At 39.4% G+C, this 24,088-nt stretch overlaps 1 protein-coding gene across 1 annotated transcript in view; it reads left to right on the top strand.

Annotated features, from left to right (window-relative positions):
* The window catches only part of KLHL29 (kelch like family member 29), a 324,813-nt gene that overhangs the window by 100,519 nt on the left and 200,206 nt on the right, over positions 1 to 24,088 (top strand).

Here is a 24,088-nt window from a genome sequence, read left to right as displayed (position 1 = left end):
AAGTTCATTGGTGACTGTTAAAAAGCATTTTTTTCCAAAGCAGCTGCCATAGTTCACTGATATTAGTGATAATATTAAAGTGTGTGTTAGGCTGCTAATCCTGATTTAGCCTGCAAAAGATGAGAACAGTCATGGTAGGTGAGACTATGCATTCATACAGCTCAATACTCTGGGTGGAGATTGACATTGCAGGTACACTGAATGCATCCTTGCCTGGAATGTACTGCCTGCAGTCTGCATCTTGGGGATTTCATTAACCACATGTTGTATCTTCCTCTCTCTGCCATGTGGTACAACATGAAGCATATGCTTGCCTTCAAGCAGGCAAGTAGCCCCATTGAACTCAGGATGACTGTTCTCATCCCTACTGCTTAGTAGGGTTTTAATCATTTAGATGGATTGGTAATTTCTTAGGGAGAGATATCTATGGCAGATAGCTACTGGTGAGCAAAGCAAAAGGATCTGAAGTGTGATTGAGTCTGCCTGATTCTTAAAATCTGTTTTCATAAGGGAGAACGAGTTCCTCAGGCACGTTTCAGGATCTGGAGGCATGAACAAGAGGGACAGGACTCGGTCGTGTCTGTTCATCTTGTATTCCCTGGCCCAAATGACCAAGTGATTTCTTAGGTAGAGGAGGGAGAGCTCGCTAAGCAAACCTTGACTTGCTGCTTGGAAGACACAGTTTGACACTTTCCTAAATACTGGCATTTTGACAACCAAGCTGTGTCAGGGAAGAAGGTTGGATACTAGGAAAGGTTCTTCACCCAGAGGGTGGTTGGGCACTGGAACAGGCTCTCCAGGGCAGTGGTCACAGCACCAAGCCTGACAGAGTTCAAGAAGTGTTTGGACAATGCTCTTGGGCACATGGTGTGACTCCTGGGGTGTCCTGCATGGGGCAGGGAGTTGAACTCAGTGATCCTTGTGGATTCCTTCCAACTCAGGATATATGATTCTTTGACCGTAAATGTGCATGTAAATTATGTCTGATGATTTTGTAGAGTTAGATGGATGCAAGATTGAGGTCAGAGACACAGTCATATAGGAAGACTAATCTCTGATGGCTGTGATTTCTATTTCTGAAAAAAATTGCTGACTATGTGATTTTTTATTGTAGAATCACGTTAGTCCAGGGGTAGAAAATATTGGGTAAAATATATTGTACCCATAATTCATATTAATGGAAATTCAATAATGGCAGCCTGTCATCCAAAGAGATTAGAAATGAGTCCAAATGTTGTGCTATAAAAACATTAAAAAGGCATTATGAATTACAATCTATTGCACCATGTTTTGCTCGTTCTAAATAATGGAGGGAAAAACTAGTCCTTGGAAGTTTTTGGATTGTCCGTTTTGAGAGAAGCCAGCAATTACTTTGTAGAGCTGACTGTGCACCATTGATCTGACTTATGGATTTCATAAATGTAGTGGTCTGCTAATTTAATAAACTTGCTCAATCTGTTTTTAAACAGAGTATAGAACTTTGAAAAATGATTTCCTTTCAAACTAAAATTAACTCTTATGGCTTTTAAATATTAGACTCAGATATTTGCTTCCAGATTTTCATTAAAATACCTTCTGGTTTCACATTTTTCCTGGTATGGGCTAGACGCTTGCGGCTCATGTTTTATTATATTAAATACTCATATTTCACTTATGCTAATTTGGCATCCAGTTATGAATTTGAGTTCTTAGGCAAACCTTTATTTGGTTCTACGTTGTCAGTAAAGCTTGCAGCTGCTTACAAAGTTTGCCACTGCCAAAAGCTTAGTTATATACATGTTCAGTAAAGTAGAACTTGCTGTATATTGAACAGAATATTGATAGGCTAGATGTGATGTCTAAGTAGTTTGTATGTAAAGCTGCAAGTTTTAGGGTAAAACTCACGGTGTTCATAATAAATTTGCAGCAAACTGAGTAAAGGAAGATTTCCTTCTCAATTTAATGTGTACATTCAAGCATGAGGTGTGATTTTTTCAGTCTCTATTTTAGCTGTTGTAACCACGGTAAGCCATAAACCAGATCAAGCTGCTCTTGCAATCTGACTGCTTTTATCAATCTAAAATCTACCTGTTGGACATTAAATATAAAGAGGTCAGATGGTGTGATGGCGAAGTATATCAACTGAGTTTCAGGATTTGGTGATAGGATATCCATTAATGTCCAGGGAATCTTGTAATCTGAATTCTTTCCCCCTCCATCTGGAGACATAACTACTGTGTTGGGGCATAGAGTGTAACTAAAGACCAAAGTCTTCCATGTTAAATTCTGAACTTTATACAGTCTAGATCCATTCTTCTTTCCCTACGCCAGTCTACGTAAAATGTATGGTTTCCTGAATTAGCATTGACAGGGTAACTGAAGGATCTTTGGTCAGGTGCCAGGTTTAATTCATTTGTTATCAAGACCAAGAAGTGAATGTGACAGTGACAGCAATAATTATCTTCTTCTGTAAAGAAATGCAATACAAGCTTACATTTTGGTTAAAGGGGGATAAGGAAGAGTAAGGCAATTATACCTATCATACACTTTTGGCCTGGTTTTTTTATCAGTCTTGACAAGCTTAAAAAGTCTGATGGTGCATCCTGGCCAAGGAACACCTAAATTCAAATAAAATAACTTTCAACTGATACCATATTTATCCTGCAGACTGATAAATTCCTTTTTCAGAAATCAGCTCTGTTGAATTTTTTAATAAAGTTAATAGGCTAGGACAGACAGTAGTGGGTTGCTGTCTGCTTAGTGTATTCTGGATACAAAATGAAATTCCCTCAGTCTTATTTAATATTACAGGTTTGGGGTTTCAGAGGAAGAAAATGAAAATCAATGGCATTTGCAACACAACACAATATTGGAGCAGCGGGATTCAGGGAAAGTAGACTGTCCTTGAGGACTCCCACTAATTATATTTTTTAACTTCCACCTCCTGCAGATACAGGACTAATATTATTTACTTTCCTTTATTCTGACTCGGTTGGATTCCTTGAACAGCTCTTATGAGCTATTTGAACAGGGACACCTTTGAAATTCCTGCCTAGGCAGAGGTCCAGTTCTTGCTGATAGTCAGACAATTTTGGGATGTTTCCATCCTGAAAGGTCGTTTGAAGAGTCTGAGAAGTGAGTGGGCACAAGCATGAGTGTTCTGAAAAACTGACCTGAGGAAGGAACCTTCTACTTGACGTAGGGCCATGGTCACATAATTTTTGATACTAATCTATCTGGACATTTAGATACTGTTACAAACTTTGGAGCCTTGCTTTGGAAAAGGCTTGTCTAAAACTAAATGGAGATGCTTCAGGAGAAGTGTCTGCAAAAGTACAAGCTTGCAGCAAGTATTTTGATTTGTCCTTATAGGGGGAAATATAATGATATCAGGCCAGTGGCAAAGCAGGAGTGCTCCATGCTGTGGTTGGCTACCGAAGTTGAGCTTGTCAGTCCTTGAGAAGTTAGCTGAGAAATTGACAGTGTCATCAAGACCAAGTCCTGAAGGCCTGGCCAAGAGGATTTGTCTGTCACCTGAAAGACTGAGCTCGTGGACTGTGTCTCGTGGTAGGAACGAACAGACTCGGCAGTATTTCCCTGGAAAAAGCGATCTTCCTGAAGACAGCAATCCCTCTGCTGCTCATTGGGCCATTTGGCACATCTACATCCTCTCCTGATCCTGACAAAATGTCACTTCTCTCTGCTCAGTTTTCTACTGACTCATCAACCTTTTCAGTTGTATTTGTGTTCTTCTTAATGAAAAATAAAAAAAAAAAAAAAGAAGAAAATAGAAAGAGCTTTTTCTTTTTAATGAAATTTCTTGTATGAGGAACAGCAAATCTCAAATTGTTTCATTGATCTTCTTTGTTTTGTTTTATTACTTAAACATTAAAAATGAAATAGATAAGACATAAATGAACTGGCTCATCCGTTGTTTCTTTCCTGCTCTTGGAAGGCTTTAGTTTTTGTGCTTGCTACACAGATTTGTCATATGTAATGCACTTTTTTTTGCTTTTTATCCATTTCCATGTCTTTCCATCTATTTTTACCTCCAACAGTGTTGGGTACTTGGAAACTCTGTATTGCATTCCTGGAAACAAGCTAAATCTAGCAAAAGAGGCATAAAGAGAAGTTCAGGGAAACACAGAGCCTAATACTGTTTCACTTGGCAGCTTCTGTTGAATCATTGAAGCTTTGATTCACCTTGTATATCTTTCTCCATCCAAATGTTAAACATCCATTTATAACTGGCTTGTAGCCTCTCTTTTCATTCAGCAGAGAGGACCAACCTCTCCAAAAGATGATTTTTTCTCACTCTACAAAAGGTGGTTTGAAGGTCTCCTTTGGCATCCTTTTCTGTTCCCATTGAATACACAGGGACTCTGTAGATCACTTTTGGATATCTGATATTGAAACAAAACCTGTCCTCACATTCTGTATCATTTTATCCATCTGTGTCAGCAAAAGCTATATAAGTACTTAAAGATGTAAATGTGAAATGAATACATGTTCTGCAAATAGTTATTGATACTGTAATTATTAATATGATTATTATCCACCTGCTGAGGGGAAAAAAAAATCACATCTTACTTATGCTGAATCATTTGAGTGCCAGAAACTTTGCCCAATGTTTCCCTGCATACATTTATTTCCCGTTTTTATTTTGCTTTTCCTTTTGCTGTTCTTCATTTATGCAAATTTTTCTCATTTGTGATGCTGGTAGGAAGCGCTTGGCCCATTACACATGGCTTAGTCATAAACAAGGTATTTACTCTTTCTTATGAATAGAAGAGTGTCAGGAAATTTCATTCTGGGTTGTCGGTGACATTATCATACTGGAGTTGGCTGTTAGAAAATTATTTTCTCTGCAGAGACAGCACTCAACCTCAAGATTTTAAGGTAAATCCACACAAAGAGAGCAGTTTGCCATCTCTGATCAAATTGTTCTTTTTCAGTTTTGTGGGAAGACTATAAAGGAAAGTGATTTAGAATCTGTGGAGGCCGTGGGGAAGCTGGAAAAGGAATACAACGAACAGTGGAGTTTTGAGGCTATTGAGGAGATGGGACACTGTTTTCAAACTGAGTAGGGACAACAATTAGCAAGACCCTTGGGCTGGCTTTGAAGCACTGAGGAGGGGATTCAGCTACAACAACCACAGCTTGTGCTTCTTTCCGGAGTGTCTGTTGTCTCATGGCCCACCATGCTGAGTAACACTTGCAAGAGCTGCAGTTGCCTATTGTAGTTGTCAAACCTCCATGATTATGAAGGCAGGTAAACCACCTCTGTTGCTGTTACCTGGTAGTGAAGGATCCTGAATGGTGTGGCCGTGGAATGGTGATGGAACTAAGTGAGAGATCTGAGGGGTTTGGGTTTAGCTCTCGACTCTGATCTTCACAGAGGTCTTAGACTTCGGCAAATCATCCATTTGTTTGAAAACCTTTTGCCTCCTGATTTCAGTAGCATTTAGGTGTGGACAGATGTGGAACTGGACTTTGGTGTTTTGTTTCAGTAACTGTAAGAGAGGGGAAAGCAGCTACATCAAAGAGGTACTTGTGAGCATAAACACATTAAAAATTATGAGATAGTCCGGGGCTTCATCCATGCTTGTATCCTGAACAGTCAGGGAGGGCATGGGCCCAACGTTTTAAAATTCCTAGAGCAGTGCAAAGACAAATCGTGCTAAGAAGCATGAAGGTAAATTCATTTAAATGTTACCAGATGCTATCAATTATTAGTATATCACCATTACTAGAAAAAAATTACAACTGACTAAAGGGAGGATAAAGGGACGTGATCTGGAATACTCTATGGTCCAGGAAAACACAAAATAAGGCAGCAAGAAACCAAGACACTGTGGCATGCCTTTAGGATGATTCTCTTTGCAAAAACATGATTCTAGGCTTTAGAGACTTTGGGAAGAGTTTCTAAACTCTGGGACACACAGTGGCACTGTTTTTAAACACGACTGCCTCTCATAAACACTCAGCTGTCTGCCCCTTTGCCACAGGTTCACTTGGAGCAAAGGCTGCAGGGTGAGGATATGTAACTGCAGCTTGGTTGCTTGGGCTTGGTTTATGAGTAGAAATTCATCTTTCTGCATGGAGCTGGTCTGCTCAGCTGCTGCAGTTGAAGTTTGAGTGCACCTTCTCTTCTGCTGTCCCGCGAGATGGACTTCTGGAGCCAGCAGTGCTGTAGACCTCATGGCTCAAACCACCAGGACTTATCTCTTAAAGCCCTGGGGAAAGGGCATCAGAGCTTCCTAGATAATCACCTCCAAATTAGCTGTCAGTATAATAGTATAATTAATGAGGGCCAGCAAAGAACTTGGTTGTAGAAAAGGAGAAATATTAACTAAAAGTAGAGCAAGTATTTTGATTAAAGTCTGTTCTATTAGTAAGGCTGATGCTTAAATACTCTGTCCAGTTCTAATGTTCTTGATTGAAGAAGATGAAAAAATACTAAAACGAGTCTTAAGGAGGACCATAAAAATTATCCAGGTCTGAAGAATAAGCCATAAAATGTGTTTCAGTCTATTCAGTTTGCTAAAGGGAGGTTGGAAGATCATTATTTAGGAGCTGACAAATGGAAAAATAGCTGAAGTGGAGAAGATGTAAACCTTGCAAACAATACTACTGGGTGACTGGAAAAAGCAGTGAGATGTTACTGGGAAGTCAGGTAGTCCCAAATGATGTTCTTCCAGCATTAGGTGGTGAATCTAGAAGAATTAGAACACTTGATAAAAACTGCACTTTAAAATGACCAAAGGACCACAGTCTTCCACCTGGGTACTGTGGTGTCTTCTGATATCCTCTTGAAAGGTTTTCATTTGAGTAGGTCATCACTTGGAAGATTTATTTTGCAATAGCAATAAATATTTAGCTGATTCATTTGGAATACAATCACTTGATTGCAGAAATTAGAGGGAAATAAGTTATATATATCTATATATATCTATGTATTAATTTTCTCATGAAAGCTCTTGATTTTAAACCTCTTTCTCTTCCTTCTAGAGACTGCAGTGCATGCATTAGAGCACTGTTCTTGTAATGCTAAATTATTGGATGATGTGACATGAAAGTCTTTGCAGGGAAAATGACTGAAAATGAAACTCCTGTAGCTGCAGCACTGTTTGGGATCTAAAATTGTGGTTAGAAAATGATGCTTGCTGTGTTAATCCTACTTATGACTTTACCATGTTTTTTACCAGGTCTACTGCAAATATCAGGTTCTCAGTTGCTAAATGTCCACATTTGTTTTCTTCCTTTTTTCCACCATTTTTATTTTTATTATACTACTTTCTTTCCAGATTTTTTTCCTGCCTTCATAGTTCTTAAATATTTCTTTTAATCACATCACTCATTTTATCTTAATGTCAGTGAAATGGTAACTAGGATTACACTCAGTTAACTGTTAACATAATGTACAATTAACCAGATTGCACTGAGTGTTTTAGGATCATTCCACAACAAGGCACCAGGGAGACCATTCCTTGTGTCTGACAATGTATAAACACATGTAGGGCTTTCTGTAAGACTTGTGCACGAAAGGAGAGGGATATGAAAACAAACTTCATGACAGATGTTAGACACTGTCACATCACTGAAGATGATGAAGGTGACTGGCATTTGGTGATGTTGCTGAGCTGATGGTGACCAGGGCATACATAGGTGTCCATACAGGATAGTATAGTCTGGTACTCAGCTTTTGGATTTCACCTTGTTACCCCTCTGTATTTGGCCTGACATTTCTCTGGTCCAAACTTCTGAGAGCCATCTACATAAGCGTATTGTGATAGTGTTAAAAATATGGACTTTAAAGAAATGACAAATCTCATTTAGTCTCTTAACAATGAAATGTTTACATAGTTCTAAAACACTCAGGCATCTGCCCTGTTGAGGTACATGTTGCTTATCTATTTTATCACATTTTTCATCCTGTTTGTATTAGTGGCTTCTAATGTTGCCAACTCCAGATGTTGTGACACAGTCCCCAGAATCGTAAGATTTTTAAAACATAATAAATTTAGAGTTGCTTTAGTTTCCTTTATGACTTCTGAGGTTTTGGAGTATGGTCAGGTTGCATTTCACATTACTCCCTGTAACAATCAGAGTTAGAAAACGTTTAGCAGTTTTTAAATGAAAACTGAGGTGGCCTTTGGGAATCATTTGTAGCCACGTAACTTGCAGTCAGCCATAAAAGAAGGTACTCCCAAATGGAGGAGGTAAGCAAAGTTCAAAAACCAAAATCCAGAGTTTTAAACCTAAAAATTCCTGCTGCCTAACCCTAGGGGTAACTACAAGCTCTGCAGATGCCTTAGTTTTTGACATTTCAGAATACTCCTGTCATCTTCAGCTATACATCTGTGTGTGCTAGACCCATCCCTAGCTTACATTTAAACTTGTCTGGGAAACAGAAACCAAGTATTCCTTTACCAAAATCCACCAAGTGGCTTTTTTCAGAGTATGCCTTACAAAGAAAAAAAGAGGTCTTAAGTAAATCTGAATACAAGAGTTAAGGTCAGCAGCAGTTTTCTGTTTTTTGCAAACAGTGTAGCACCACAAGATCTTAACACTGTCAAAAATGGTGGGGAATGAGGATTTTGGATGGAGCATTCCAAGTGGCAGGTTCATCATCTCTACTCTGGGGTCAGGTGTGCACTCTCTGGAGAAGCTTTTTCCTTTGAGGTTTGGCAGTGGATACTCTACTCATATTTATGAGGGAAAGGAAAAACCAAGGTCTGAAGAAGAATGAAGGGATATGTCTTGTATTTTACAGAAGAAATGAAAGCCTGATCCTCCTTTTTAAAAGAAAAAAAAAGAAAAGAAAAAAAAAGGCAAAAATTAAACACATACTCCTAGGATAAGACTTCAAACTTACAGGGCAATTTGAGGGTTCATATCCTATGCACAATGAGATGAAGGCAAAAGTATTGGAAAATGAAGTGTTTCTCAGTCACTGAAACTGATACAACACAAAGCTGTGTAATGTTGCAGTTAAGACAGGATTTTACTGTAATTATACATTTAATTTTAGTGGGTTAGGGTGAATTTTTTGTAAACATGATTCTGACTCTGCAAACAGAATAACACTTCTGGTCTTGCAAGAATATCCTCGTGATACTTTCCCTCTCAAGTCAAGTCTGTTATTAAAAGTCAGACTGAAGCTTGCAAATCCAGGATGCATGTGTCCTTTGGAGGTGAAAAATCCAATTACGGCGGCATGCGTCGGGGAACCTACAAGCCTGGGAGGTGGGTTTATCTCGATCTGAATAACGAGGGTTTGTAAGAGAGCTGGCATCACAGGTTGCTGGGCCCTGGAGAGAAGCATTTCTCTCTAGATATAAGCCAGGCTGCTCTTGTAAAAGACAGAGAAGTTCTCGGTGCACCAGTCAAGCCCCAGACTGTTACAAGTACTGAAGCACTATGAAAAAAATCATTTAATTTTATAAAATAACCACAGTATCAGACCACTAGCCTATGAAATAGAAGACCTACTTCAATTGCCTCCTCAGTTTGAGGAGATTCAGACTTGCACTTCTGAGTCTCCAGGGCTGTTTTATAACACACCAACGTTTCTGAGCAGCATTCGGTATTCTAAGAGCAAGGATACAAATCTGCCTCTTAGCTCCCCATCCCACAGTGGGGCTCCATAGCCAGACAACCCTAAATGAAGTGCAAGAGCATTTGAGACCCACTTCTTCCCCCAGCTTTCCTGTTGAGCTGCAGATACTTAATGAGGTTCTTGCCTTTTGGGAGTTTTCATCTGAATTTGCTGGCTTTTGTGAGACATGCATAGATATGTATGTATAAAGGTGTCTACAGATGGTACATGGTACATAAAGTCTGAATGCCTGACACAGGGTTCTCTTCTTTGACCAGGAAAGCAAAAATGATCAAAAAATCCTATGTCCCCCCATATAAGATGAAGCCACAGAAATAATCTCCAATCCCCAGTCCTGCAACATATTCGGCAGTGAAATTCTAAAGCTCTGGTTTCAGAGCTTTTCTAGTTAAAGTCTACAGCAGTATCAGTAGTGCCTAGAAGGGACTGGAAACAAGCATTAGAATATTTTTAAGTGAGGTCTATGGTTACCAGTGCAACCCTGCTGACAGTGATGTGGGTGTATACCAGGATGGGGAAGGAAGTCATGGTGCTGGGCCAGTCCAGCATGAGCCACTGGGGATTGGATACTGGAGGGGAGAATGTATAAGTATTAATGGTGCTACTATGGTGCCACAGGTCAAGAATATTTTTGCCTTTTAATTTCTACTTGCTTGGGGTGAAGAGCTGTGAACTTTAACTTTTTGCCCCATTTCTTACATTGCTGATATTCGGATTTTTCTTGGATTTATTTAGACATAGAGGGTTTTTTGAGGATATTTTTAATTGGATGTTAAGAAGATCTGTTTCTTGGTCCATATTTCTGTCCACAGGAAGTAAGTCTTTGAGTGTTATTGAAAGCCCTACAATGTGGTGCTTTAAAAGTTACCTTGCAAGTGCAGCTGAATTATTCAGCTCTCTATCCTGTTGCTGTCACCACTTCCACAATATGAACAGATTAATCTGTATCAGGTATTTACTTTTTGATTGTAAGAAATTACCTGAGCTGTAATTTCTCATTGACTTTCTATTTGTTTTCAAGGAACATTGTTAAAGGGAAGTCCTGACTGTTTGGGTTTTTTACTGTGTCCTTACAATTCTTAATAATTCCATCTCTGTCAGTGGAGGCAAATGGCAGAGCAACAATTTTTGACTCAGATAGAAAGGATGGGACTCATTTTCCTTAAAAATAAATTTCTGCACACACTATAGATACAATGGAGTACTTCAGCTTCACAAGGGTGTAGATCTCCTACAGGACCTGCGCTGTATCATCCAGACTGCTGCAGATGTCTGAGTTACCTCAGGCATTTAAATCAGCACTAGACACAAAAGTGAAGGCAGCTGAACCTCTACCACTGCTAATTTATTTTGTACTAAATTGTGAAGCCTTTTGCAAAGGCAGCAGAAATGCAGCAAGTCAGCAGGTTGCTGGGATGAGTCAGGCAGCAGTGAGGTACCTGTGTCATCCAGCCACTGACCATGGACATGCCTGTCCTTCACAGAGGGGCAACAGAGATTCCCCCCATGAGAGGTGGGATTTGAGGACAAAGAAAAACTGGAAAGGGGACAACTTCAGCTCAAACAAGGGGAAAGCTGCTAATAGTGAGCTTTACTGTGATGTGGGGGAAGCCCTCTTACTCTTGACTGCATAATCGGGTGGGTTATTGCTTCAGAACCCATACGAAGAGACAGTCCTGCACTATCAGTAGGAACTGGGTGAACTAATGGCTGTTTTTCCTATGCAGTGCCTCTGATCAAATCAGAAAGACAATCTAGATGGCATGAGCAAAAAAAGAATTACATAATGGATTTCATGGAAAATTAAGGCTTTGGGTTCTTGTAGATCTCAGTAGTCTTGAGTAAATCTAAACCTATAGGTATTTGCTGGCATTTTTTACTTTTCTCCTTCTAAATCTTCAGCCAGATGTAGTTCCTTAGATACATTTTTTTATTTCATTTTATTGTACAGTTGAGGCAAATATTTAAGGAAAAGTGGGGGGTTGGGAGAGGACCAAAAGTTGGTGTTATAGCTTTTTAATTAGAAGTCTTTTAAATTACAGCAATTTTATACTCTAGTAAGTTTTCAGGACCATTTAGATTCTAAAATACCTGCCAACTGGGAAACCAGCAGTTCTGTTGTTTTATTTTTTTTCCTCCATTACATCTGCAGCAGAATGTGACTTTTATAGGCGTTTGCTTTTCCCCCAATGTTTCCTGCTGATGTGTTTGTTTGTGCCACTGCAGTGTTCAAAACGCTGATACCATCTCATTGCCGTGTGTTCAGCACTTCTAATCATCTTTGTTGGGTTTTACGTGGGGAGTTGGTTGTTCTGGGTAATGCTGTTTAAGGTGATCCATGGCTGCAGGTCTGTGTGCTTACCAAGAGGAGGAGACATCTGTTAAATATTCCCACGTGCCCATTCCCATAGTTCTTCCTGCGCTTGCACACAGTGGGTTTCTTCCCTTCTTGCTTTCTTTGCTGGTGTGCCTGGAAGAGTCATCTGGAAATGGTGAAATTCCATTGGTACAGCCCAGTGGTGTGCTAAATGAGAGGCAAGTCCTGTTAACAGTCTCGCACAACCCTACGCCTCATGAATATTTTAGTTTACTGGCAGAGCTCCTGTTGTGCTGTGCGGCCCATACTGTGTGTAGCAGCAGTGCTCTGGAATATAATTGGTGAACAGGGAATAAAATAGTGTTTCGTAATTGGAAATTTTTTGTTATTCTTAGAGATAAGCTTGGTAAAGTAATGTAACATTGACAGGAAAACCCAGGGGAATTGGTTTCAGTCAGGTCAGATTCATAGGGCATCAAGTGGGGTCTGATATGGGGATAGGAGAACTCTACATCAAACTATTAAATACACATCTAAAGTAATTCAAAAAGTCAGAAATACTGAAAGCAGATAAGACCCAGTTATTATCACCCTGCATTTTGATGAAGAAAAGAATGTTCAAAAGCAAACAGGCAAAAGCACCCTCAACGATTTGCTGTGGGAGTTTTCTCTTTTTAAGCTTAACAAGACTTTGTTTTCCTGAGGGTGCAGGAGTGTTTGGTTCTAGTCCTTAATCTTCAGAAAGTGTAGATGAGGCAATGGGAAGTAATAATCAGAGCGCAGAGCCCTGATCTAAGTAGATCAGACGCTCCAAAGAGCCTCTCGCTGCACTCAGCAAATGCCTACAGTATCTGTCAGTGCTGGTTTGTGTTGAAGTGCTGGCTGACGGGGCTGGGATGGGACGTCAGGGAAGGTTACAGGACGCTCGATGATATGTGTGAGGCCACCTGTTGTATATGGACGAGATAAGATCTGACGCGAAAGATAGCTGGAGGTATTCCTGTTGTTTCCCTGGATTACATTCTCATTTTTTATGATGCAGTTACATTCCTACAAAGAAATATGTACATTCTGGTTTTGTCTTAGTTTGTCTTTCCCAAGTGGTTTGTGTGTGTGTGTGTGTGTGTGTGTGTGTGTGTGTGTCAGAGGAATCTCTGTAGTCTTCACTTATTTTATTTATAGCTTGCTGGGTTAATGTTGCTGCTGTTGATTATTCATAAAGAGTTATTTTATCAAACTGTTTTCAGCTAGGTAAACTTGGAGAGGGAAAAACCTATATTTAATTATTAATATGGCCAGGCTGGTTTGTAGTAGATGTTGTCGATGTGTTTTCTAGTACAAGAAGAAAACCTTGCTTGAACACTTTTTACTCACTTTCTGAGCTGCTTTCTAGATGCCTTTTGTGAGTTTCTTACTTCAGAGCTATTTGTGTGAACCCCAGCTGAAGGCTGGCTGCAGGGATAGACTACTTTAACAGAATTGAAAATGCCCCCATTCGGTAAAATCCAACCCTTGAAGAAGCCCCAGCTGCCTCAAGCCCCGTCAGCAGACTTGGAGCCAGTCTCCAGCATTTGGGTGAAGGTGGTGAGCACAGTGCAGAGCCTTCTTCCAGGAACATGGTCAATGCTCTCCCTTCCCTTTGCACACCATGACCTGATTTTCTTTTAAGTTTTTCTGCATAGTAACACTGAAAAAAAAAAAAACACCCCCCCAAAAAAACGTTATGCTGTGTATCTCCCTCAGACTCCTAACCCAGAGGTAAGGGTCTCTCCTGGCTGACTGATGTCCCTTCAGCCAGGGAAGAATTTTAAAGGGTCTGTGTGGCTCAGATACATCTCCGACTGACAGCTCTGTTGCACAGGGTTGTTTTAAATGCGAGTTAACTGTCAACACTGAAGCACACGGCATGAGGAGAAAACTTAAGTAGTAAACTTAAAAGTTTGGCCACGGAGTACTTTCCAGGCTTCGCCGAGTGCGCTCTGGGACGCGCCGCAGCGGGAGCCCGCCGGCCATGGCTGGGCAGAGCTGCCGCCGACAGAGAGGAGAAGCTGCAAAAAGGCACTGCCTCCCTCCCTCCTGTTCCTCTGCTGGAGCGTTTGGCTCACGTGGCCTAAAATAAATGAAAAAAATTTGGCAACTTGATTGGCAGGTCACCCCTGAGAGGCAGCCAAGATCCGTAGTGGTTATCAGGTCGATCCTGGGCCTGGCATCGCCCGCGCCACACAATAAACACAGATGTGGCAAAGACAAATAGCGGGCAGGAAGGAGGATCCGAGTGGGAAGCAAAAGCAGCTTTTGCATGGACGCGTGACTGGAAAATTTAGTAAACCAGGCAAATTGCTTACCAGAAGCTTAAATAGGATTCCTCTGGTATCCAACAGGATTCACGATGAGTGAGCGATTTATAAACCAGCACATCCACAAGGAGAAATAGCTTCACTGAAGCCAGCCAGCCAGCGCCTTAGCAATGCACTCAAATCACTTCAATAAATAACTCTCTTTTTTAAAAAAATAATACTTTAACACTCCAGATTGTTAGCAGCATATTTGTGTAGCCTTGAACTTTGCAAGTGTGTTTTAAAGCAAAATATTTAAACAGCTTTTTCTGCATTTGTAAAGTCCTGACTTGAAAGTGATGCTACATCTTGTGCTGGGCTTGATGAATCACCGATGCCCAAGGCTGCACAGAAGATCCAGGTCAGGCTTTGTTTTAGGTGTTAGTGGTTCGTGCATAGGTTCTGGGGAAATAAAAAAATGGAACCCTGGTCAGGTCAGGTGTAAGAGCCTTCTGGTTCGTCTTTTAATCCTGGAAGATAAAATAGATTTCCAACTAAAAAAAAAAAGAAACGGCAAAAAATATTGCATAAAAGCAATAGAGGGAGGATTACTCTGAACTCAGCAGAGGAGAGTGGTTATCACTCCAAGATAAGCAGTGGGTAAAGGCAGACTTAATTTTGAAGCTTTGTAGAGCAGTGGACAAGGGTTATTTGGCCTAGATCAAAGGTCTGTTCCCTACTCTAGCTTGTTAATTGTTGTACTAGATTGTTGCTATTTAGGTATCAATTTTGTGACTTTAAGAATTTTTCCAAAGATAACGAAAGTGTCCCCAGTGAGCCTTGCCAGACCAATTTCACTCGGTATTAATGTATTCATGTGTATGGAAATCTCCATGGTGAGGAGTATCGGGTCTTGCATCCCGACTGAAGGACCTTTGCCTTTTGTATCTGGAGTGGAAAGTCAGAAGGCACTGACTTTCCTGAAGCAGGGAGAGGGGTTTCCTCTCTGTTTATGGGTATGGCTGAACTGTAGCCACTGCCAAGTTCTTGAGCATTTGTGACCTTCTCAGATGGGTTTTGTAGCCCTGTGTGAACTGGGTTGTAGAAAGCATCCTTTGTTATTGCACATCCATTGTTTTCTGTGCAATGCTCTGCAACACACAGGACACTGAATCTGCTTGTGGTCTGAGAGAGCTGATCCCTTCCTCCCTCTCCATCAGCCTGATTTGTAATGGCCGTGCTGCTGCCAGAACCAAGTTAGCTGATTTAAAGGCACTATAACCACGGTGGAACCATGTCTTCAGCAGATCATTTGACATTAAATATCTGAGAGGCAATTCCTAGCACCAGCCCTGACTGAAGTGTGAGGATGAGTCAGCTATTGGGCACATATTCATATTTAGTTGTAGCTTTTGGAAAGAAGATGCATTTTTCTGCCTGCCTTGTTTCTTATAAACAATGCACATGTTATCCTTGTGAAGCAGAAGTAATACATCTGCCAAACAAACTGTTGAGAGACTGAAGCTTGACAAATGCAGATAAATTCAGAAATTAAGCCTCGATTTTCAACAGTGAGGGCAATTGACCATGAGGTCAACATACCGAGAGATTTTTGCACTAAATCTTCATCACTGTTGATTTTTATATGAAGATTAGATGCTTCTTTACAAGATACGCTATAGATCAAACAATAATCAATTCAAGGAAGTTCTGTGGCTTCTTTTATGTAAGAGGTCAGGTTGGGTAATTTCAAAAGGTCCCTTCTGGCCTTCTCTATGAAAAAAATAACATTCAAAAATCACAGCTTATATGAAATACAATTCTCCTCTTGTCTGATGATAAATGAATTGAAAAAGCATGTTTGAAGAAATCTAACAGATTGTTCAGAACACTATTAAGAAATTGCAGCTGTGCTGGAGACTGGGACACGCTGTATTTTGAGATTAAGCCAATAAAATTTTTTTCTAGTAGGATAAATATGTATTCATAACCCACGTGGTTATAATTTATCTCACTATCTATGTCTTTGAGGGTGTGCACCACATAGTTTTAGAATAGAGATTCAAAGTCCTGTGTCGCTTAGTTCACGTGTGAATTGCTCTTTCATCTCCTGTACAAATCACACTGAAGTGTCCACTGCAGATTACTGTGTTGGGAGCATATACTGTATAGTACTGTGGGGTTTGTTTGTTTACTTTGTTTGGTTTACTTTGCAGTCATCCCTGTTGGTGATGACAAGGTCAAAGAAATTTACCCTGCACTTGGAGGATGGTGTGGGGTAAATAGCAATGCTTTTTACTGCTCTGGAGAGGGGCAGGATTCCCTTCTGCAGCTTCCTGACCACGGCACATTGCCTTCACCTGACAAGCTGAACTGTTGACTGCCATCTTCGTTCAAAAACTTGGCACAATCTTTCAAGTTTTCAGAAGCAAGGCTCTGGAACAGCTTAGGCAGAGGTCAAGACCTTGTATTAAAAATCCCTTTTGCTGGGAAAGTGAAATAGGAGACACAGAGAAGATACATTGGACCATCCTTGTGATGGTTGGTTGATGCTGCTGAGGGTGTGCACCACAGCTTGAGTCGTAGCCACGACTGCTGTACAATTCCTAAGGGCACTGAGCCGACTGCTCTCCATCAGGGAATATTTTATGTTGCTTCAAGTAGCTCAAAGTGTGTAGTGACTGCCAAGGTGCCTGCTCTGGTCCTTTCTGGCATGTGCCCTGAAGGTGAGTGAAGAGTGGAGAACAGCAGTTCTGATTTTACATCATGCTGGAAAGCAATGACTGCTCCAGCAAAGTACTGTATGGAACAGAACAGGATATATGATACAGCCCCATCTTAATTGCCATTTTTAATATCTGTTCCAGAGTTTAGGCTGCTGATGCAATAATCTTAAGTTCTTTTTTTACGTTCTTCTCCCTGTAAAACTCTGTAGTCACCTAATAGGTTAGACAATATAACATTTTTATTATTTATTTATTTATATTATTTGTTTTCATTTCAGTTGTCTTTTGATTCTTGGGCTCCCTCAAACACATGTTTTCTAGAGACAGTTTTGTGGATGCTGAAGAAGAGAACACAGAAACCCCACCTCAAATCTGAGAGTAATGTAGGCTAAGGCTCATGATTTGAGTCAAATTTCTTGGAGATGAAAGATCTAACACTGGCATAACAGGCATGTATAACATTAAGGACTGTTATCACCAGTTAAGTAAAGACACAGTTATTATTTCTCTCATCCATGAGCCCAGACTGATAATACCTCTTGTGTTGATTTTGCAGGACTTAATGCTATGCAACATCCAAGCTTTCTTCCTCTCTTGTACTTCAAAAAAATTCCAAAATTAACTATTTTTATTCTTGATGTCAATGGTTCATCATGCAGTGTATAAGTGACAGGATGGGGTCCAGGCAGCTCTTATCCATGTATCACATCAGGGAAGTCACAGCACCTTGTGCATCTCTTTCTCTGCCATCCTCTTCCTGTCTCTTCATTTTTCCTGTAATTTTTTTGAGCTAGAGACTCTCTCCTGAGGCAGGTACTTTTTCATATGTGTGTCTAACCCCAGCTGGGATTGTAAGATGCTGCTGTAGTACAAACAAACAAATAATAATAACTAGAGATAAGAAGAAAAAAATATCCAGCTTGAAATATGGATCCCAAGGTGCTTGACAGAGAGAAAGCTAAGCAAGTCTTAGACAGAGGTCATTGAGGGAAAATAAATAAGTATGCTCAGCTGCCAGATTTACAGGCTCCTGAGAAAACTGCAATTAATAAAATACATTAATTGAGAAGTGTGAAGAAAATCTTAAATCTTGATGCATGGAAAATATGTATGTATATGCCAAGAATAAACATTACATTGAGAAAAGGCAAAGTTTATATTGCACAGAATAACCAAGCTCAGAATGAGTCTTGTAGCTAAGTAAAACTTATGATGCTCTGACATGAGGTACAGAACACATTATCAGTACATTATGCATTAGTCCTTATACAGTACTTCAGTGTTTCTAATGGAGTCACCAACTTAAAACATTTTAGAAGCTCAATATGGGATGGATGCTTGTGATTTCTTTTTTATTAATGCAGCTAAAAAGCCTTGAAAGTAGCTACTGTAGATCTTGAGGCTGTAACTTATTTCCACATGGACATTTCACTTTTTCGGAACCTCCTGTTAGCTGTGGAGTTTTTTTCATTTCCATCAAACACAGATTTCTTGTTGCAGGTGAACATTTAAATTGCAGCTTTCCCTACATTTCCTATAGAAGAAAGAAAAGGGGATTGGTACAACTTAACCTCTGCATTTTCCTTTAAGTCAGTCACAATTTCTTTACTTTGTCGTCACTGAAAAAAGATATTTAATGCATATCACAGTTCTGTTTATCATCAGGTTGATTGATCACTATATATTCTTTATGTTTTCTGCTAGTGCCTTCCAATGGTTCAGGATTGGGACTTAAAACTTCTTTAATTAAGTAGATTTATTATATTTTTCATTTATTTCCTCAACTACATGAATTAAGCTTTTGGAGTGATTTTCATAGATTCTGTTCTTTAATCCTGGAAGCAACTTTGTTCTCTCTTGTACCTTAACTTCAGTTAAAATATTTGTTGGGAGGAGAATGAGGAAGGTTTCCAACTGAAAACAAGGCTAGGACTTTGCAGACTGAGGAAAAAATGATGATTGATCAGAAGGTCTTGTCTTGATATTGTAATGTTTTATGATATAGCTGCTCTCACTAGAAGAAGAGATAGAGAGAATCTGCTAGGTCACAGAGATAACATGTCCATCCGTGTTACCACTAACTCGCTTCATTAGGGTCCATATCTTACCTTCTTCTGTCCCACAATTAGGAACTTGAAAAATGTGACTTGCAGCTGATTTGAGTATCAGCCTTAACTCTGAATTTCTGCTTGCATTTTAAATGCAGCCCGCGACATTACTCTGGGTATGTTTTTTTGTGATGGACTAGTTCTTTAGCTTTCATTTTGCGTCTGACATCAGTGCCTCAGCCCTCTGCCTCCCGGTCGCTCTGCTGTTTGACTCTTCCCTAACACTGCCATGGTGTTTGCAAGAGTGAATTCTGCTATTACTCCAGGGCGCTTTCAAAGTCCTTCTTGTGGTCAAGTTCAATTCCATTTATTTTTGACATGTGTTTCCTACTTGAGAGACCACAGTGCATTGCTTTATATTTCTGTCAAACTTTGTTTCACAAAAACTTTATGATTCTTATTCATTGTCCCACTTTCTGCTGCCAAGCACTGCAGCCTTTTTTTTGTTGTGTTTTTTCTTTTTTTTTTTTTTAATACATGGCATCAATCACAGACTAGGGTAGAGGATTAGGATGAAACATCTATACCCCATTGTTAGCAGGGTGGTGAATTGTTTCATGTTTATTTTTTATGCTTTTGTCTGTGGTGTAAATTTCACAGCATGCTTTGAGAGACTCAGGTGCATCTCATCTAACTTCAGACACTTAAACGAGACACTAAAGTTAGGATGATCCCCATATAATCAGAGGAGGGTGCCCGGTGAAGATCTGACCCATCTCATGACTGATCAGAGAGGGATCTTTAGGAACCAGCATGTCTGAAACACCTTATTCAAATGCTTAGGAAATGAATCCAAGCCAAAGCTTCCCAGTTTCCAGTACTGGAGTACCTGAAATTGCTGTGTTTCTAGATCATTTACCTGTGTGTTTGCAGTCTTTTTACATAAATGTCCCATGGCTTAACTTCACATAAATTCTGTCAGAGATTTCAGTGAATTAATCAAATGTGCCTTTGAGAATGGTTGACATTCTGCATTGTTTAAGAATTTGTCCTTGATGGGAGGAGGATTGGAAGCAGTGACAGCCTCATGCTACCAGAGAACATGGCAGGTGGTGAGCAGAGGAAGAGATGGGGAAGCCAGCAAGGGAAAAGGAAGTCGGTAGATTTCTGGGAATGATTTATTTTGCAAGGAAAAAAATTAAAATATTTGGAATATTTTTCCATATACCATCTTTTGTTGGAGTGATCTGATTCAGAAGTTGCTAAAGTAGAAAGAGTGCCTGAAGTGAGATGATTATATATAGTTAGGAAAAAAGGAGGAGTTGAAGGGCTGTCATTGAGTGCTCAGATAGGCAGTTACACTTGGGTACAGTCATCCAATGACTAAGGCTGGACTGAGAAAATATGAGTTCTTTTCCTCAAACCAGCTCTGTAACCTTGAAAAATCTGCCTGACTTCTGGCATTGACACCTCCTCCTGGGAACCATCCATCTCACCCATTTAGGACATAGGGGCACTGGAGTTGTGCCCAGCACAACCAAGCTCCCATTTGGACCCCAAGCAATAATTTGAGAGCAATAATACTTTAATACACTGCCAGCCCAGGCTGGAAGAAATCGGGAACCGCTGTGTGAAAACTCAGAGTGAAATAACTGCTGTTCTCCCAGCAAACCACCTGGGAGATGTGTTTTGTTTTGCTTTGATAGCTTCTGACACTGTGTCTTATATTGCGACTTGTCAAATTATGTCAAAATTGTGATATGCTGCCGTGTTACAAACCATATTTATTGCTAATTTCACACTAAAATGTTATTTCATATCACTCCGTAATCTGGTGCCATATTTACTGATTTCTGTATTCCATCTGGAACTTATCAGCCTTTCCATGATGTCTGCCAGTAGCCCGAAAGTTCCTTTCTTGATCTTCTCTAATACCCAGGGATAACTTCCATCTGGTCCTAGAGATTTGTTGCTTTTAAATTCCTCTAGATTATTTTCCTTCTGTCTCACTGGTGCTGAAATCAGCTCGGATTGTGGATGTGACATGGGCATTTTCCCTCTTTTTTTGAAAGACATTTAGAATATACTAATTTATATTTAGCTTTTTTGATATCCTGCAGTTTTCTTCAATTTTCTCTCTCGTTTCTTCCCATGATTCTAGTTCTTCCCATGATTGAAATTCTTTTGTAATTCTCCATTAGGAATTAGTAAAACAGCAAAAGCAAGAAATTAATGTCCTTAGCCCATGGGGCTTTTCACAAAGTTAGATGAAATTAAAGCAAAATAATGAGTAGAGACACAACTGAGTTTTTACATTCTTTGATTTTCCTTTCATAATTTATGTAGTAAATAATTTTTTCTTTCTCTCTTTTTCTTTTTTTCTTTTCTTTTTTTGAGATATGCGACTTGTTATCATTTGAGTGAATTTACATACCAAATGGATTTTCATGTTGTTTTGCTGCTTAGGGTCATGACATGTATTTATTATTTTTGAAACACAAGTAGTTTTAATTATTTTGGTGCTACTCATGTAATTCTGGATAGCTACTAGCAACTGAACTTCTATGGTTTTGTTCGTGTTATTAATAAAGTATTGTTTTTAAATTTATGAAGATTTACTGCAGCTCTTTCATGTAAATGAAAACAATCATTTACAGCAGAAATGAAGCTTTTGGTCATACTCCAGGAGAGTCCATTTTGCGTTTGTTCCAGGTCATATGTTTGTTCTCCATTTTAACCACCCTCTTCTATCAGATCAAAGTTACCCATGTGGGTGTGGCAGGAGGCTGGGTCACAAAAATGTTTCCATTGCCTAAACATCAATTATCTTGATATCTTCCACTTTGTTTGTAATTCAAGTTGCCAGCAGGCTCTACATCGCTTACCATAAACTTTTCTGCCTTTTGATCTAATATTCAGTCCTTTTGTGTCTCCAGAACCCCAGGTGACAGCATGGGGCCGTGCATCTCTCAAAATATGCATTTTAGCAGGATGTATCAGCTCCTTTGCTTGCACCAGGGGGTGCAAGCTACCTTGCACCTTTAGTCAGTGGGGTTTAGCACTGGAAATAGCAGGAGTGCTTGAGGGGGTGAGTTACTCCTTGTCATGAGTAAGTGTGGAAGAACTAACGTCTAAACTGAATTTTCTCTTGGAAACTGTTTTCTCTGTTGATCTAAGACTCCGGTTAATGTCCTCTCTGCAAGGAAGGTAGTGTGAGACATTAGTAGTTTCTCTGTTGTTGAGCTCCCCATGACAGGACCCCTCAGACTGCTCTGTACATTTGGGTCCAGAGGTAGGAGGTGTGATTGGCTAAACATCAGTAGTTATCCCTACTAGTAATAATTAAAATTTGCAATTTGTACTATTTATCACCAACATTTCTGTTTATCTTTCTGGGTACTCACTGACTGAAGGACAGCAATTTGATCACAGGTTGAAATAGGGCTTTTGATTACAAAAAAAGGAAGGAAAAGAATTCTAAAGTGGAAGATCATAAGACTGTTGCATTGCCATTTCTTCTTTGTAGACACTTTATGTCTCTTTATTAAAAATTCTCCAGTAGAGATTATACCTTGAGCAGAGTATAAAATAACTTATATTAGATTGAAGTATCTTATTTTGAAAAATCATCAGTTAATACCACCTCAGAATAACTCACTGTTTTTAATTAGTCTTAAAAATGACAATGGAATTTCACTTTGTTTTTTCCATTTGGGTCAATATTTTTCTAATCAACTTTGTTTTAATCTAGATTAAATTTCATTGGCAATTTTCTTTTTTAAACAACTTATAAACATGTAAAGGTAAGCTAACTTAGCAAGACTGAAGGAAGTTTTTCAAGGGAAGCAATGAAAGCAACCTTTGAGACAGTCAGTACACTAATACTAATGATCTTATTTTTTCAGTAGGTCCTGCCCTTCCTCTCTCTCTGAGAAGTAATAGTCTGTGCAACCTGGGATTTGACAGAGAATAACAAAAGCTGTTACTCTGTTAAATTGCAAAGATATTTCAGTATGCCATTATAAAAGCAGTGAAAAGAAATTAAAAGTAGATGGTTTATTGGAGCTTATAAAGCTGTTAAAAAGGAGGGGGAAATAGGAAGCAAAGAAGTACTTTGGTAAGTGCCTTCTCACCAGTGATGTTGAAGCCTAGGTGTTGTTAAGGAGGTGCAGAAGTGCAGGATTTGCTATTTCCTGGTAGTGCCATTGGATCTTTTGAATAGGGATTGGGAGAGTAGGTCAGCAGCAGGGTTGGGATTGCTTTTGTTGTTACAGTGAAAAGCTTTCCATCTTTTCTTTGATCAGTTAATTTTCAGAACTCTCTTCTTAGTTCTGTCAGGGGTAACTCCAATCCAACTGCACTCCTATTCCCTAGCATTTTTGAGCATGCATTTCTGAAAGCGAGATTTCTAAATTTTCCAAATTTCAGCTCAACTATTTACTCAATATATTAATATCCTTTTTCCTTACTGCTCTTTGCAGAACTAACTCTTGTCTTAAGTTTCCCAGTTAACACAATGTTTTATGCTCAGAGGATGCCTCATATTAGAAATTGTTTATAACATCAAATAAAAACAGCAAAAAACATCTTAGTATTTGTATAAATGTAATCAAGCAGTTAAAATGGAAAATCTGCATTCAAATAAAAATTTTTGTAAATATGCATCTAAGGAAGAACTTGTATAATCCTTAGCACTGCAAACACTGTAGTAGTTGATATCCCTGAGAAGTACAGTTTTACACCTATAAATGTTTTTCTAATAGATCTAGAAACATGAAGTGCTTATGTATGGATATTTTAGGGTTTTTTTTTATTTGGGTTGGGGTTTTTTTTTGAGGTTTAAATTGGAGCATTATTTTTCCTTGCTGAAAGAAAAGACGCAGAAAGACCTGATGGTTTCTAATTCCAATATTCTATCCTGTGCACCATTCCTCTTCTTAGTAATTCAGTATAAAGAAGATCCTAAAGTTCTTTTTCATCACCAGGCGCTTTCCAAAGGTGCAGCCATCTCACAAAGTTCTTGTGATAATCTCCGCCAAACCTCTATGCTGTACATGAGGGCTGTGTGGTTCTTTTCTGATAAGATGCCCTTGTTGGTTTATTTGCTTATTGTCAACATG

This window comes from Manacus vitellinus, unplaced genomic scaffold (assembly GCF_001715985.3).
Source record: "Manacus vitellinus isolate BGI_N305 unplaced genomic scaffold, ASM171598v3 scaffold_11_pilon, whole genome shotgun sequence".
Classification (NCBI taxonomy): domain Eukaryota; kingdom Metazoa; phylum Chordata; class Aves; order Passeriformes; family Pipridae; genus Manacus; species Manacus vitellinus.
The sequence above is the reverse complement of the archived record's forward strand: the minus strand, read 5'-3'. Positions and strand labels throughout refer to the sequence as shown.